General features: G+C 49.0%; 1 protein-coding gene across 1 annotated transcript in view; it reads right to left on the minus strand.

Annotated features, from left to right (window-relative positions):
• ACAT1 (acetyl-CoA acetyltransferase 1) overlaps positions 1-12,017 on the minus strand; it is a 330,010-nt gene that overhangs the window by 182,230 nt on the left and 135,763 nt on the right. The window lies entirely within an intron of this gene.

The raw sequence follows: 12,017 nt of genomic DNA on the forward strand, positions 1-12,017 counted from the left end.
TTCAAATATGATGCTAACAAACAAAATAATACATTTGGAAAAAGACAAAGTGCTTTTCACATAAACATGCCGTGTTTAGCTTCCTTTCACTAGCATCATGAAGATAAAATAGATCAAATGGAAAATTGAAAGATATCCTCTTTTCAAAATATAAAACAAATAAAATGTGTCACATATCATGAACATAAATTAAGATCATATCAAGTTACACAACATGATATGGAAACACATCAGGTGGCATGACATTTATTCGTCAAGTCTTTCTCCCTGCTGCTATTGTCGTAGGTGTTATTGCATCGTTTGATTGTACCTTTCGATATGCGCAACTCGTTCTCATCACAATTGTAGTTTTAAGAGGTCGTTAATAGTGGTTAGACTCACATGTTGAGCATTCAAAATCATGAACCCCATTGTGTTAAGTGTTATAGCACAATACATATGAAAAAAAAGTACGGAAAAAATCTTTAATTTCGAAAGAGCTTGACATTGAACTAAGATGTTCTAAGGTTTCTATTTGTTCGAGTTACAGAACCTACATACGGTGGTAGTGTCATGTGCATTAGAACTTGATATTATTGTCGGCCATAAGTTGAATCTCAGTCTCATGATTTGTGAACGGTATTGTCATGAACCCTCTTGGTTGGCGATGGATGCCGCTGTTACGGCTTCGCCGCCATTAACACGGCCACCACGTTCCTTTCACGTTTCTCTGTCTACGGTCTAGTGTTTTCTCCTCTGTTCCTCATCCAGCCTATTTTACTTCCTGCTTCCCATGATTCCTTGCGTTGCAACCGTCTCCTTTCGTTTTCACGGTGAGACGCTTCCAGTGCTTTTCCCTCGCTTGCTCCCGTTTCCCCTGCTGGGGAGTTCTCTCCCTTCATTTCTCCTCCTTCCCCCGTCTCCCTGGCGGTTCCTCCTCTCCACCTATTTCCCCTCTACTTCTGCGTTCTTACGCTTACCGGCTACTTGCCAGCGTACCTTCCTCCCTGGTCATTTCCTCTCCTGAAGAACCTTCGTGTTGTTTACCCAGGGATTCCGAGGCTATAGAATTCCGCTTTCCATCCAGCGACGACTACATCTCCCATCGCAACCCAAGACTACAACTCAGGGGTTTTTTCCGCCTTTGGGCTTTTTCCCCTTACCCGCCTGCATACGGGAGTGGAGCCAAGGTGGTAACCTATACAGAGTTCCACCACGGCTTCCTTCCGTGTCAGAGCACTCACAACGAAGAGTAAAAAGGATTACCTTGCCCACAGACACGGCGTCGGAGCCCCAGACCCTGAAGACTCAGGTGAGGAGAGTGGTGCCTCGGGTGGGAAAGTGAAGCATTTGGACAATACCCCTACGGTGACTGCAAGTCATTCTCCAAATCGTGACAGTTTGCAACGCCCAAAAATACTCATGGCTACTCCAGAACAGCTGCAGGATCAAATCCAAGAACTATGGAAAGCCGTACAGTCCCTTTCTCAAGAGCTTCAGACTGTTAAGGCGGAAAATGTGGTATTAAAACAGTTGGTTCTGGGCAAAGAACCTTCCCCTCCCCCAGAATTGCCACCTATGGCCCTATCTTCGGGGAAGTTCGACGGTTCACCCAAGAAACTTAAAGAGTTCCTGGAAGCTGCCACCATATACTTCACTTTCCGCCCTCGTACGTTTTCTTCGGATCAGGCTAAGGTGGGCTTCCTCATTTCGAACATGGTGGGCAATGCCCTAGCGTGGGCTACACCTCTTGTGACCGGAGAGAATCCGGTTCTACAGAACTACGGGAGTTTTAAGATTCTTCTCAGGGAATCCTTCGAAAGACATGAACTCACCTACACTGCTTGTGAGGATCTCCTGGATGTCAAACAGGGAGCCTCAGACCTCCTTACATACATAACTAGATTTAAGACACTGGCGGCAGAGGCCAGTTGGCCTGAACAGGCACAATTTGCCATTTTTCGCAGAGGTCTCAAAGAGGAGATAAAGGACGAACTGGCCAGGTCTCCCCGGCCTGCCTCTTTCTCGGACCTTTTATCCTCAGTCCTACAGATTGAACATCGTCTCCAGGAGAGACGCAATGAAAGAAGACGCTACAGAGAAAATCCCTTTACCACAGGGACATCATCCAACCCTCTTCCTCCATCTTTTAAACAGAGTGAAGAACCTATGCAGATTGGAACCACCCGAGCACCACTCACCATGGAAGAAAGAAGAAGACGAAGAGAAAGAGGGCTTTGCGCCTACTGTGGGTCTGACAAACATCTACTCAAAGACTGTTCCGAACTACCTTCACGGCGTTCGGGAAACGAATCACCCCGGTTTTAACAGGGACAGAAAACCGGTGGTTATCCAATACTTCCAGTCCCTACGTTTCTTTGGCCGTATCCACTAAGAAGACACCGGAAGATTCCAGGCTTATGGTTATCAATATCAGTGTGATGATCCAAGACCAGTTCGTAGAGACTTTGGCACTCTTGGACTGTGGAGCAGCTGGTAACTTCGTTGATACCTTGTGGGTTGACAAGGTGGGCCTCAAAAGGCTAGCCAGGCTCGAAGACCAGAAGGTGGAAGGTGTCGATGGAACCCCCTTGTCTTCGGGACCCATAACACAGACGACTGAGGAGCTAGAAGTTCGAATTTTCCAGCATGTGGAGAAACTTCAATTTGACATCATTAGAGCTGCCCATTTTCCAGTTATTTTGGGAATCACTTGGCTCCGGAGACATAACCCACAAATCGATTGGGTATCCAATTTGCTACGTTTCGAGTCTGAGTTTTGCAAGAAGCATTGTATTCCCCAACAATCTTATCTTCAACTACAGGTCACCCCTGTCTCTAGTCAGGAATCCCCAACTATCCATAATATGGCACATCTTGGTGAGGCTTTCAGAGAGGTTTTCACAGAAGTCAAGCCAGCACCTTTACCACCCCATCGTCCTGAGGACTGCTCTATAGATCTTGAGCCCAATGCACTGGTTCCGTTCGGTCGTATGTTTTCCTTGTCCAGATCCGAGAAGGAGGTCTTGCGAACTTACCTGGATGTGAACCTGCACAATGGCCTCATTCAACCTTCAAAATCTCCGGCCGGTGCTCCTTTTTTCTTCATCTCCAAGAGGGATTCCAAAGAATTACGACCGTGCATTGATTACAGAGGTCTCAACAAGGTCACTGTCAGAGACCGCTACCCTATGCCACTTATCACGGACATTCTTGAAGCAGTTCAAGGTGCACACATTTTCACTAAGCTGGATCTTCGCAATGCATACCATTTATTGCGCATTGCCAAGGGGGATGAATGGAAGACGGCTTTTCGAACACCCTTCGGATTGTTTGAATACAGAGTCATGCCCTTTGGACTAGTTAACGCCCCCGCAGTTTTCCAAAGATTTATGGACCGCTTGTTTTCAGATCTCTTATTTGTTTCAGTGATCATCTACCTGGATGATATTCTTGTATTTTCCGTCAACAAAGAAGAACACGAAGAGCATGTTCGGACAGTGCTTTCTCGTCTTAAGGAGAACCGTTTGCTAGCCAAACCGGAGAAATGTCAGTTCGGGGTCTCGAGCATTCCCTATTTGGGGTTTGTTTTGTCTGACCGGGGTATCTCCATGGACCCTCGCAAGGTGTCTGCCATTATAGAATGGTCTTCTCCCACCTCAGTCAAAGAGGTTCAGAGATTCTTGGGTTTAACCAACTTTTACAGAAGATTCATTCCCCGGTTCTCCGAAATGGTGCTACCCATAACCGCACTTCTCAAGAAATCATCTGGAACCTTTGTGTGGTCATCGACGGCAGAGTCTAGTTTCAGACATCTAAAAACTTTGTTTTGCTCAGCACCCATATTGCTCCAGGCCGATCAAACTAAACAGTTTATCGTGGAAACCGATGCCTCTTCCGCGGCCGTGGGTGCTGCCTTACTCCAGGAGTTCGAAGGTATAGAACATCCAGTCGCCTACCTCTCTCGCACTCTGACCATCAGTCAACTTCACTATACTGTCCTAGAAAAGGAGCTACTAGCTATGAAATTGGCCTGTGAAGAATGGCGACATCTGTTATTGGGGGCCAGTATTCCCTTCATCATTCGCACGGATCATAAGAATCTCAAGGTCCTGCAGTCCCTCGAGTGTGCAAATTCTCGCCAGGCACGATGGGCTTATTATTTTTCCCAATACGATTTCACCATTACCTATTTACCAGGCTCGCAGAACGTCCTAGCCGACGCCTTGTCGCGCAAGGAGTCGGTTACTGGTTCGGCCCACCACTCAATCGAACCCATGTTTCCGTCTACTCGCATAGTGGCACCTCTTCACACCTTTCTACAGGAGCTCAAAGAGGCTTCGGACGCTGAACCCTATTGTAAAGACAAAGACTTGGCGTCTCAGTTCCATACCAAGGATGGTCTCTGGTTTTACAAGAACCGACTCTATATACCTTCAGGACATCTCCGCAAGAGGATTCTCTACTGGTGCCATGACAGCCGAGTTGCAGGACATCGAGGCCAGGCAAACACCATTGACCTCGTACAACGCTCGTTTTTCTGGCCCAATCTTCGACGAGAAGTCCAGTCATACATCAAAGCATGCCCAGTCTGCGCTATGGCAAAGAATCCAACAGGCAAACCGTTAGGTCTCCTTACTCAGCCTGACATACCACAAAGGCCATGGGGGAACTTGTCTACGGACTTCATTGTGGATTTACCCTTATCAGAGTCCTGTTCTTGCATCATGGTAACCATAGATTCATTCACCAAGATGGCCCATTTCTCTCCACTAGAGGGCTTACCTACGGCCAATCACATGGCCGAGGTTTTTGCCAGAGATATATTCCGCCTTCATGGCTTGCCCGATAAGATTACCTCGGACCGGGGCAGCCAATATATATCCAAATTCTGGAAGGCCTTATGTTTCCGATTAGGCATAGACCGTGCTCTTTCATCTGGCTATCATCCCCAGACCAATGGTCAGACAGAAAGACTCAATTCCACTCTGGAACAATATCTCAGATGCTACATAAACAAACTCCAAGATAATTGGGTACAACTCCTCCCCACTGCAGAATTCACCTATAACAACTCTAAACACTCTGCCACAGGTATCTCTCCTTTTTACTGCAACTACGGTCTTCATCCCAAGTCCATCTGGCCCATTGTTTCTCACGCCAGTAACTCTCCTGCTGCCGAAGCGGCTTTGTCGGAAATTTCTGAGGCTCACCGGACGGCCAGAGACAGTCTAGCGAGGAGCCTTAGGACCTACAAAACCCTTGCTGATCGACATCGCCAATCGGACCCCTCTTGGACTAAAGGGACGAAGGTCTGGCTTTCGACCAGATATCTACCAAGGTGGATCCGGTCCTCCAAGTTGTCACCTCGGTTCCTGGGTCCGTTTCCCATCCTAGAAAGAATCAACCCGGTGGCTTACAAGGTTCAACTACCCTCCTACCTTCGCCGGGTGCACCCGGTGTTTCATACTTCCCTTCTCAAAGAGTCACATACTGAACCACGTTTCAGGTCTACACCCTTGCAAGACATTTCACCCAGAGACTCCCAGGAGGAGTATGAAGTTTCAAAGATCCGTGACTCCCGCTACTACCGGGGACGTTTACAATATCTCATTTCCTGGAGAGGTTATCCCAGGTCTGAAGATTCTTGGGAACCCGTGCATTTTGTCAAAGCGCCCCGCCTAGTAGCTAGGTTTCATCGGTGCCATCCTGGTAAGCCGGGCGGGGTGGGCAGTAAGAGGGGGCATACTGTCATGAACCCTCTTGGTTGGCGATGGATGCCGCTGTTACGGCTTCGCCGCCATTAACACGGCCACCACGTTCCTTTCACGTTTCTCTGTCTACGGTCTAGTGTTTTCTCCTCTGTTCCTCATCCAGCCTATTTTACTTCCTGCTTCCCATGATTCCTTGCGTTGCAACCGTCTCCTTTCGTTTTCACGGTGAGACGCTTCCAGTGCTTTTCCCTCGCTTGCTCCTGTTTCCCCTGCTGGGGAGTTCTCTCCCTTCATTTCTCCTCCTTCCCCCGTCTCCCTGGCGGTTCCTCCTCTCCACCTATTTCCCCTCTACTTCTGCGTTCTTACGCTTACCGGCTACTTGCCAGCGTACCTTCCTCCCTGGTCATTTCCTCTCCTGAAGAACCTTCGTGTTGTTTACCCAGGGATTCCGAGGCTATAGAATTCCGCTTTCCATCCAGCGACGACTACATCTCCCATCGCAACCCAAGACTACAACTCAGGGGTTTTTTCCGCCTTTGGGCTTTTTCCCCTTACCCGCCTGCATACGGGAGTGGAGCCAAGGTGGTAACCTATACAGAGTTCCACCACGGCTTCCTTCCGTGTCAGAGCACTCACAACGAAGAGTAAAAAGGATTACCTTGCCCACAGACACGGCGTCGGAGCCCCAGACCCTGAAGACTCAGGTGAGGAGAGTGGTGCCTCGGGTGGGAAAGTGAAGCATTTGGACAATACCCCTACGGTGACTGCAAGTCATTCTCCAAATCGTGACAGGTATGCAGAATTTGGAAATCTATGCAGATATTTAGGAATCTAGTAAATATTTCATGGTTATATGTATTTTTAAGGTCCTTTTATTGATTTTAACGTATAACCAGATTCAACAAAAACCCTTCCCACCCCTCCCTCCCTCCTATTCCCTAGGAACTCAGGACGGCAATATTTGAGCACATGGTCACGGCACTCTGTGCCGTACTCTGGATTAAAACAGGTTCAGGATACAAATTCTGTGAGGACACCACTGCATCATATAGTCGCTCTGGAAATAGTGAAGGAGGGGGGCCCAGTCCAAGTGAAACTTCTTGGGGGTGCCCTACTTTCCTGAGCCAGTGGAGTGGTCTTGGGGGTGCCCGCTGTTTCCAGCACTGAGCAATCGCTAGCCATGCAGCTATCACCAAAACCATAATCACTTTAGCTGGCGCCTGCTATATGCTGTTTGTTTCTTGTCCCAAAGACCTGCCAGCCACACTCCTTCCCCTAGAGTTTCAACCCTTTGGACCATTTTTCCTGCTTGGGCCTTGACTTCCGTCCAGAAACCTGCAAGGACTGGGCACGACCTCCAAATGTGCTTCCAGTCTCCTTGCTGGTGGCAACCCCACCAACATTGTCCATCCTTGCTAGGAAATATTGTTTGTAACCGCTGTGTCGTCAGGTGCCACTGCAGTAACACTTTTTGCCACATTTCCCTCAGGTGAGTCGACCTTGTCAGTTTGGATACATTTCGCCAGGCATCCTCCCAGTAGGGTCATGGTATTTTCTCCCCCAATGTCACCTCCCACTTCCTCATATATCTCCACCAGACTTCCTCCCCTTGCGAGTTCAGGTGTGCATATGGATTAAATATCAGTTTGAGTGCCTGGGTCTGTTGTCAGGAAGATTTCGAATTACATGAGGGCCCTTGTTCCTGGTTCCCTATTGACTGTGGATGAGAGCCAATGGGTTAGTTGGGCATGTTGGTAACTTTCTGACCCTGCCACTCCAAATTCTCAGACACATTCTCCAAAGGATCTAAGGGACTGTTCGTTGTACATATTGAAGATCTCCTGGAAGCAGGCAGGCTGCACAAAGGAGTATGCCTTCGGATCCATCCCCGGTGGAAAGTCGGGGTTACCAAATAGCAGTGTGAAAGGGGGTGGATGCGTTGTCAGGCCCCCCCCCCCCTTTTGACTGCGGAGTCCTAAACGTTAAGGGTTGCACTCATGATTTCACTTATTTTAGTGTTCACGTGTCTATGTTTCTTATGGGACCAAAGGAGGTTTGAGAGTGGGGCACCAGCTACTGCTATATCCTGCTTTGTCCACTTAAACTGAGGCGAGTCCGCCACCCACTCCTTGATCACCCGCAGTTGTGCAGCTTCATAATCCTTCTTGAAGTGCAGAAAAGCCAGTCCGCCCTCACCCATTTTAGCAGTCATCGTGGCCATTGCTACCCTTGGTTTCTTATTCTGCCACACATAGGCTGACGTCATCCTGTTCAAAGATCTAAACGACGGCTTGGGGAGCTTTATAGGAAAAGCCTGGAAGTAGTAGAGGACCTTCGGTAGGATTGTCATTTTGACTGTCGCCATCTGCCCCCACCACGAGGTAGAGAAGGGGGGGTGGGGGGGACCATCTTGCCCAGAGTTTTTGTAACTGGATAAGTAGGCTCGGGAAGTTAGCCTTGTATAGCTGTGTTACTGAAGAGGTAAGTCTAACTCCGAGATATGTTATACTGCTCTGTGCCATTTGCTGCCACTACGTCTGGGCCAGTTTTGCAATTATAGATGAGTCATCTGTCATGTTTAGGACCTTCGATATTTGAGGCCAGAGATGGCTCCAAAATCTTCTAGTTCTTGCACAAGCGCCGGCAAAGACTCAGTTGGTTCTGTTAGTTGTGTCTCCAGGTCATGCTCCCACTGCGTCATTTTTTTGTCTCTCCTGGCTCAGAGCAATTAATTCACCTCGCAGGACCGCTTTGAAGGCATCCCACATGGTCTTGTGCAAGGTCTCCCCAGTGAAGTACGGGTTTATCTTCTCCTGTATTTCTTCTACCATTGCTTTGTCTTGCAATAGATTGGACGGAAATCTCCAAGACCACGCACGCCTTTCCCTATTTCAGAGGGCTATAGATGCTGTAATTGGGGCATGGTCCAAAAGGGAAATGGGACCTACCTCCACCTCAATTTTTCCTATCAGGTCCGTAGACGCCTATATGTAGAGTGTTAATTATAGACGTGGGAGTAGTGCGTAAAGCCCAGCCTCTCTCCATTCTGTGGCCGCCATATGTCATGCAGGGAAAAGGATTCAAATGCTTTCTTCAGTGTCCCAGAAGGGGCTTTTGATTTTGTATTGGCTTTTGTGCTCCTGTCTTGAGTTGGGTTCCATGCCAGGTTCAGGTCTCCCCCCAGGATAATGTTTCCTGTCGCAAACTCCTCCAATTCATGCAGCATATGTAATATGAAGGATTCTTGTCCCACATTCACGGCATAAACAGACGCCAGGGTTATTAGTCTCCCTGCCAGTGTAATGTCAGGAAAACATATCTCCCCTCCTTATCCGCTCTCTGGTTGTGAATCTGTGCCTTTAGTGAGTCTTTCACGGCCTCCAGGACTCCCGCCCTCTTACCCTCAGCATTAGACTGGAAGATATGTCTCACCCCTTTTATTCTGATCCTGCTTTTCTCGCTTTTTATGTGCGTCTCCTGATGCAGTAAAAGGTCTGCCTTCTGTTTCCAGGCTTGTCTTTCCAGTTTGGCCCGTTTCATGGGGGTGTTCATACCCCTAACATTCTGAGAGAGAACCGTTACTAGGACCATATATGTCCTATCCAGTGCCTGGTCTTTAAGTGTGCACCTTGCGTCGCCTTCGTTCCCTTTTTGGTGTATTCGTTACCGTGCGTATATACCATCCCCCTGTTCCATCCCCATAAACCCTCCCAATTCTTCACCCCATGGTCCCTTGAGGTCAGAGCTGGGTTGCTACTTGCCCTGGAGCGAGATGCCCAGTGCTCCTGGGCCATGTGTCCTCTCGTTGACCCTTCGTGGGGAGTCCTAAACCCCACTATAGATTCCATCCGTACCGTTTTGACCCTTCCCCCTGGCCTGCTGAAGTCCGGTAGGGCGAGTCCATTAGTTCATTTGCTGGTCCCGGCGGGTTTCCCTTGAGCGACCCGAACTCTGGAGGGGGGAATCTGGGCAGCCTTGCTTTTCATTTAATCTTCCTCTCTGCCCTTCCTGTGGACCATTGACCAGCCGTCTTGTGCATTCGATTCGGTCCCCGGATCTTCCTCTGGGGCTTTGGTGTGGCATCCCCTCCACTCACTATTCCTAGAATCTTTTCCCCTTCACAGGTCGTAATCCTGTGCTGCGCGCTCCTTGCCAGGTAAACAAGAGTCCGAACGGGAACGTCCACCTGTACTTCACTTGGATTGATTGCAAATGGCGGACCACTGGTCCCATCCTCCACCTCTTGAGAAGAGTGGACTGAGCCAGGTCTTGGTACAGCTGTACCCCCTGGCCATTTACTCTTATCAGGGAAGCTTGCCTGGCCTTCCGGAGGATCTGCTCTTTCTGTACATAGGTTATTGCCGCCAGAACCTCCCTGGGTCTAGCTCCTGGGGCGGCCGTTCTTTTTGGGCCCACCCTGTGAAGCCGATCGATTCCTACCCTTGATTCTGTATCTGTCTACTCCCGGGAGTTGATGGAAGCGCACCCAGGTGTACGGGTGGGGGACGCTGTAGGTCCGGACAGGGGATTCTGTGCTGGTAATGCACCGCTTTTCGTCTCATGGGCCCAATCCCATGGCCGCCGAGTGCAAGGCGATGGTGCAAGGCAGGAAGCGCCCTCAAGATTACGATGTGGCGTGATGAAGGCTCTGCTGCCCGGGTACTGGTCTTCGCTAGCTAGTGTAGCGGTCCCCTCCTCTGGGTACCACAATGATAGCGCATGCAGGGTATGTCTGCTCTTATTTATGCAGGGAGGCAGTCGGGCCGCCGCAGTGTGGTCTTGTGTTGTGTATATATATGCCTGTGTTCCTGGGCTGATAGAAGTGTGCGTTGGGGCCTGGATTTTAACTGCCGCAGACCCGGGCGGGCACTCGGGGTCCCCAGTGTTTTACCTTTGTACAGTGAGTCCCTCCACCTGGCCGCCACCCGCCCGGCGTGATTGCAGCAGCTCCCATGCTGTCAGGGCTCTTCCCAGTGTGACCCTGGGCTCTTACTGTGTCACTCGGCGCGGTGCAGGTGGGTAGTCCGGCATGAGAGGGGGAGTGTGCCAAGTCCCGAACTGCAGCGCCTCGCTGGAGTGGTTTCATTCTGCCGTACGTTGTGCGGCCCAATCCGGCACACAGACAGCATCCTGCCTTGCCTCTGTGTTGGGGGTGGTCCTCTGCCTAGGCGCCCCCACCGACCAGGTCCGGGGGCCCCTGCTCACATCCCCCGACCCAGCGGGTCCACAACATGGGGCTTGTTTATCCGCTGCTTTCCCCCTGCGCCACCTTCTACAGGACCCAGGCTTCCTTTCCGCAGCACTTCGGGGGTGTCCAGCGTCACAGTCTCTCCCCCACAGCAGGTACGCAGATTCGCTTCACTAATTTTAGGCACAGACTCACCCAACTCACTTCATTGATGGGCTTCTGTGGCGCGGCCCGGTTGGGATAGAGTCAGATATGTCCTGCACCGGCCGCCATCTTGGAATCCCCATGGTTATATATTTTGTATCTCTTACAAGTAGTTTCATACCACAGTTTTACGCTTTGCTCGTTCTGAATTTGATATTAGTGTGAATTCATCTATGTTGGCCTTTTCCATGTTAATACATTGGAGTTACCATGAGCCCATTTTTCGTTGGTCACTTTCAAGCACTTGGGATATAAAGTGTATAGTGTTGTTTTAAAGTCTTCTTTCATTAGACACTTCCTGTACAAGGACAAGGAGTTCCAATCTACAACGGTCGTCAATGAAATTAGTGCCAACTCATGGCAAACAGCTGCAATTGGGAAGCTTTTCAGCACTTTTCCAGAATAATCCTTCAAAATAATTTTGGATGACTCTGGAGGTTTGGATTGTGCACCATAGGTTAGCGCAGGGCTAACTTCCTGTTTGTAGAAAGTTAGAATAGACAGGTATGAATATGTGCCATATTTGTTATGATCAAAGACGGCTTGTGAGCATAAGTTTGTCATTTTAGTTTTCATTTCAGCTTTATAGTATTGTCCTTTACACCTAAATGTGTATTTGTGTACAATTGGTACAGAAATATTATTGATCGTCCAATTGAACCTTTATTTTTCTCTTTTAAAGATCGCCATTCTCAGGATTTTTGATTTCAGAGTGTTTATTTTTAGTTCATTTTCTGTTGCAAAAGCTTCCAATGCTCCCAATAGTTTTTGGAGACCAATTGGTGTTTGATCTACAAGGATGAGATCGTCAGCATACAGTAACCAAGCTATCGGATGTTTGTTCAGTTTAGGGGGCGGGGGGGGGCGTTTCTGACTGACAGCAGCAAGGTTCTTCAATGTCTTATGTAAAAATTAAACAACGTGGATGCAAG

The sequence above is a fragment of the Ambystoma mexicanum genome, chromosome 7q, assembly GCF_040938575.1.
Source record: "Ambystoma mexicanum isolate Mex_15411 chromosome 7q, UKY_AmexF1_1, whole genome shotgun sequence".
Taxonomy (NCBI): domain Eukaryota; kingdom Metazoa; phylum Chordata; class Amphibia; order Caudata; family Ambystomatidae; genus Ambystoma; species Ambystoma mexicanum.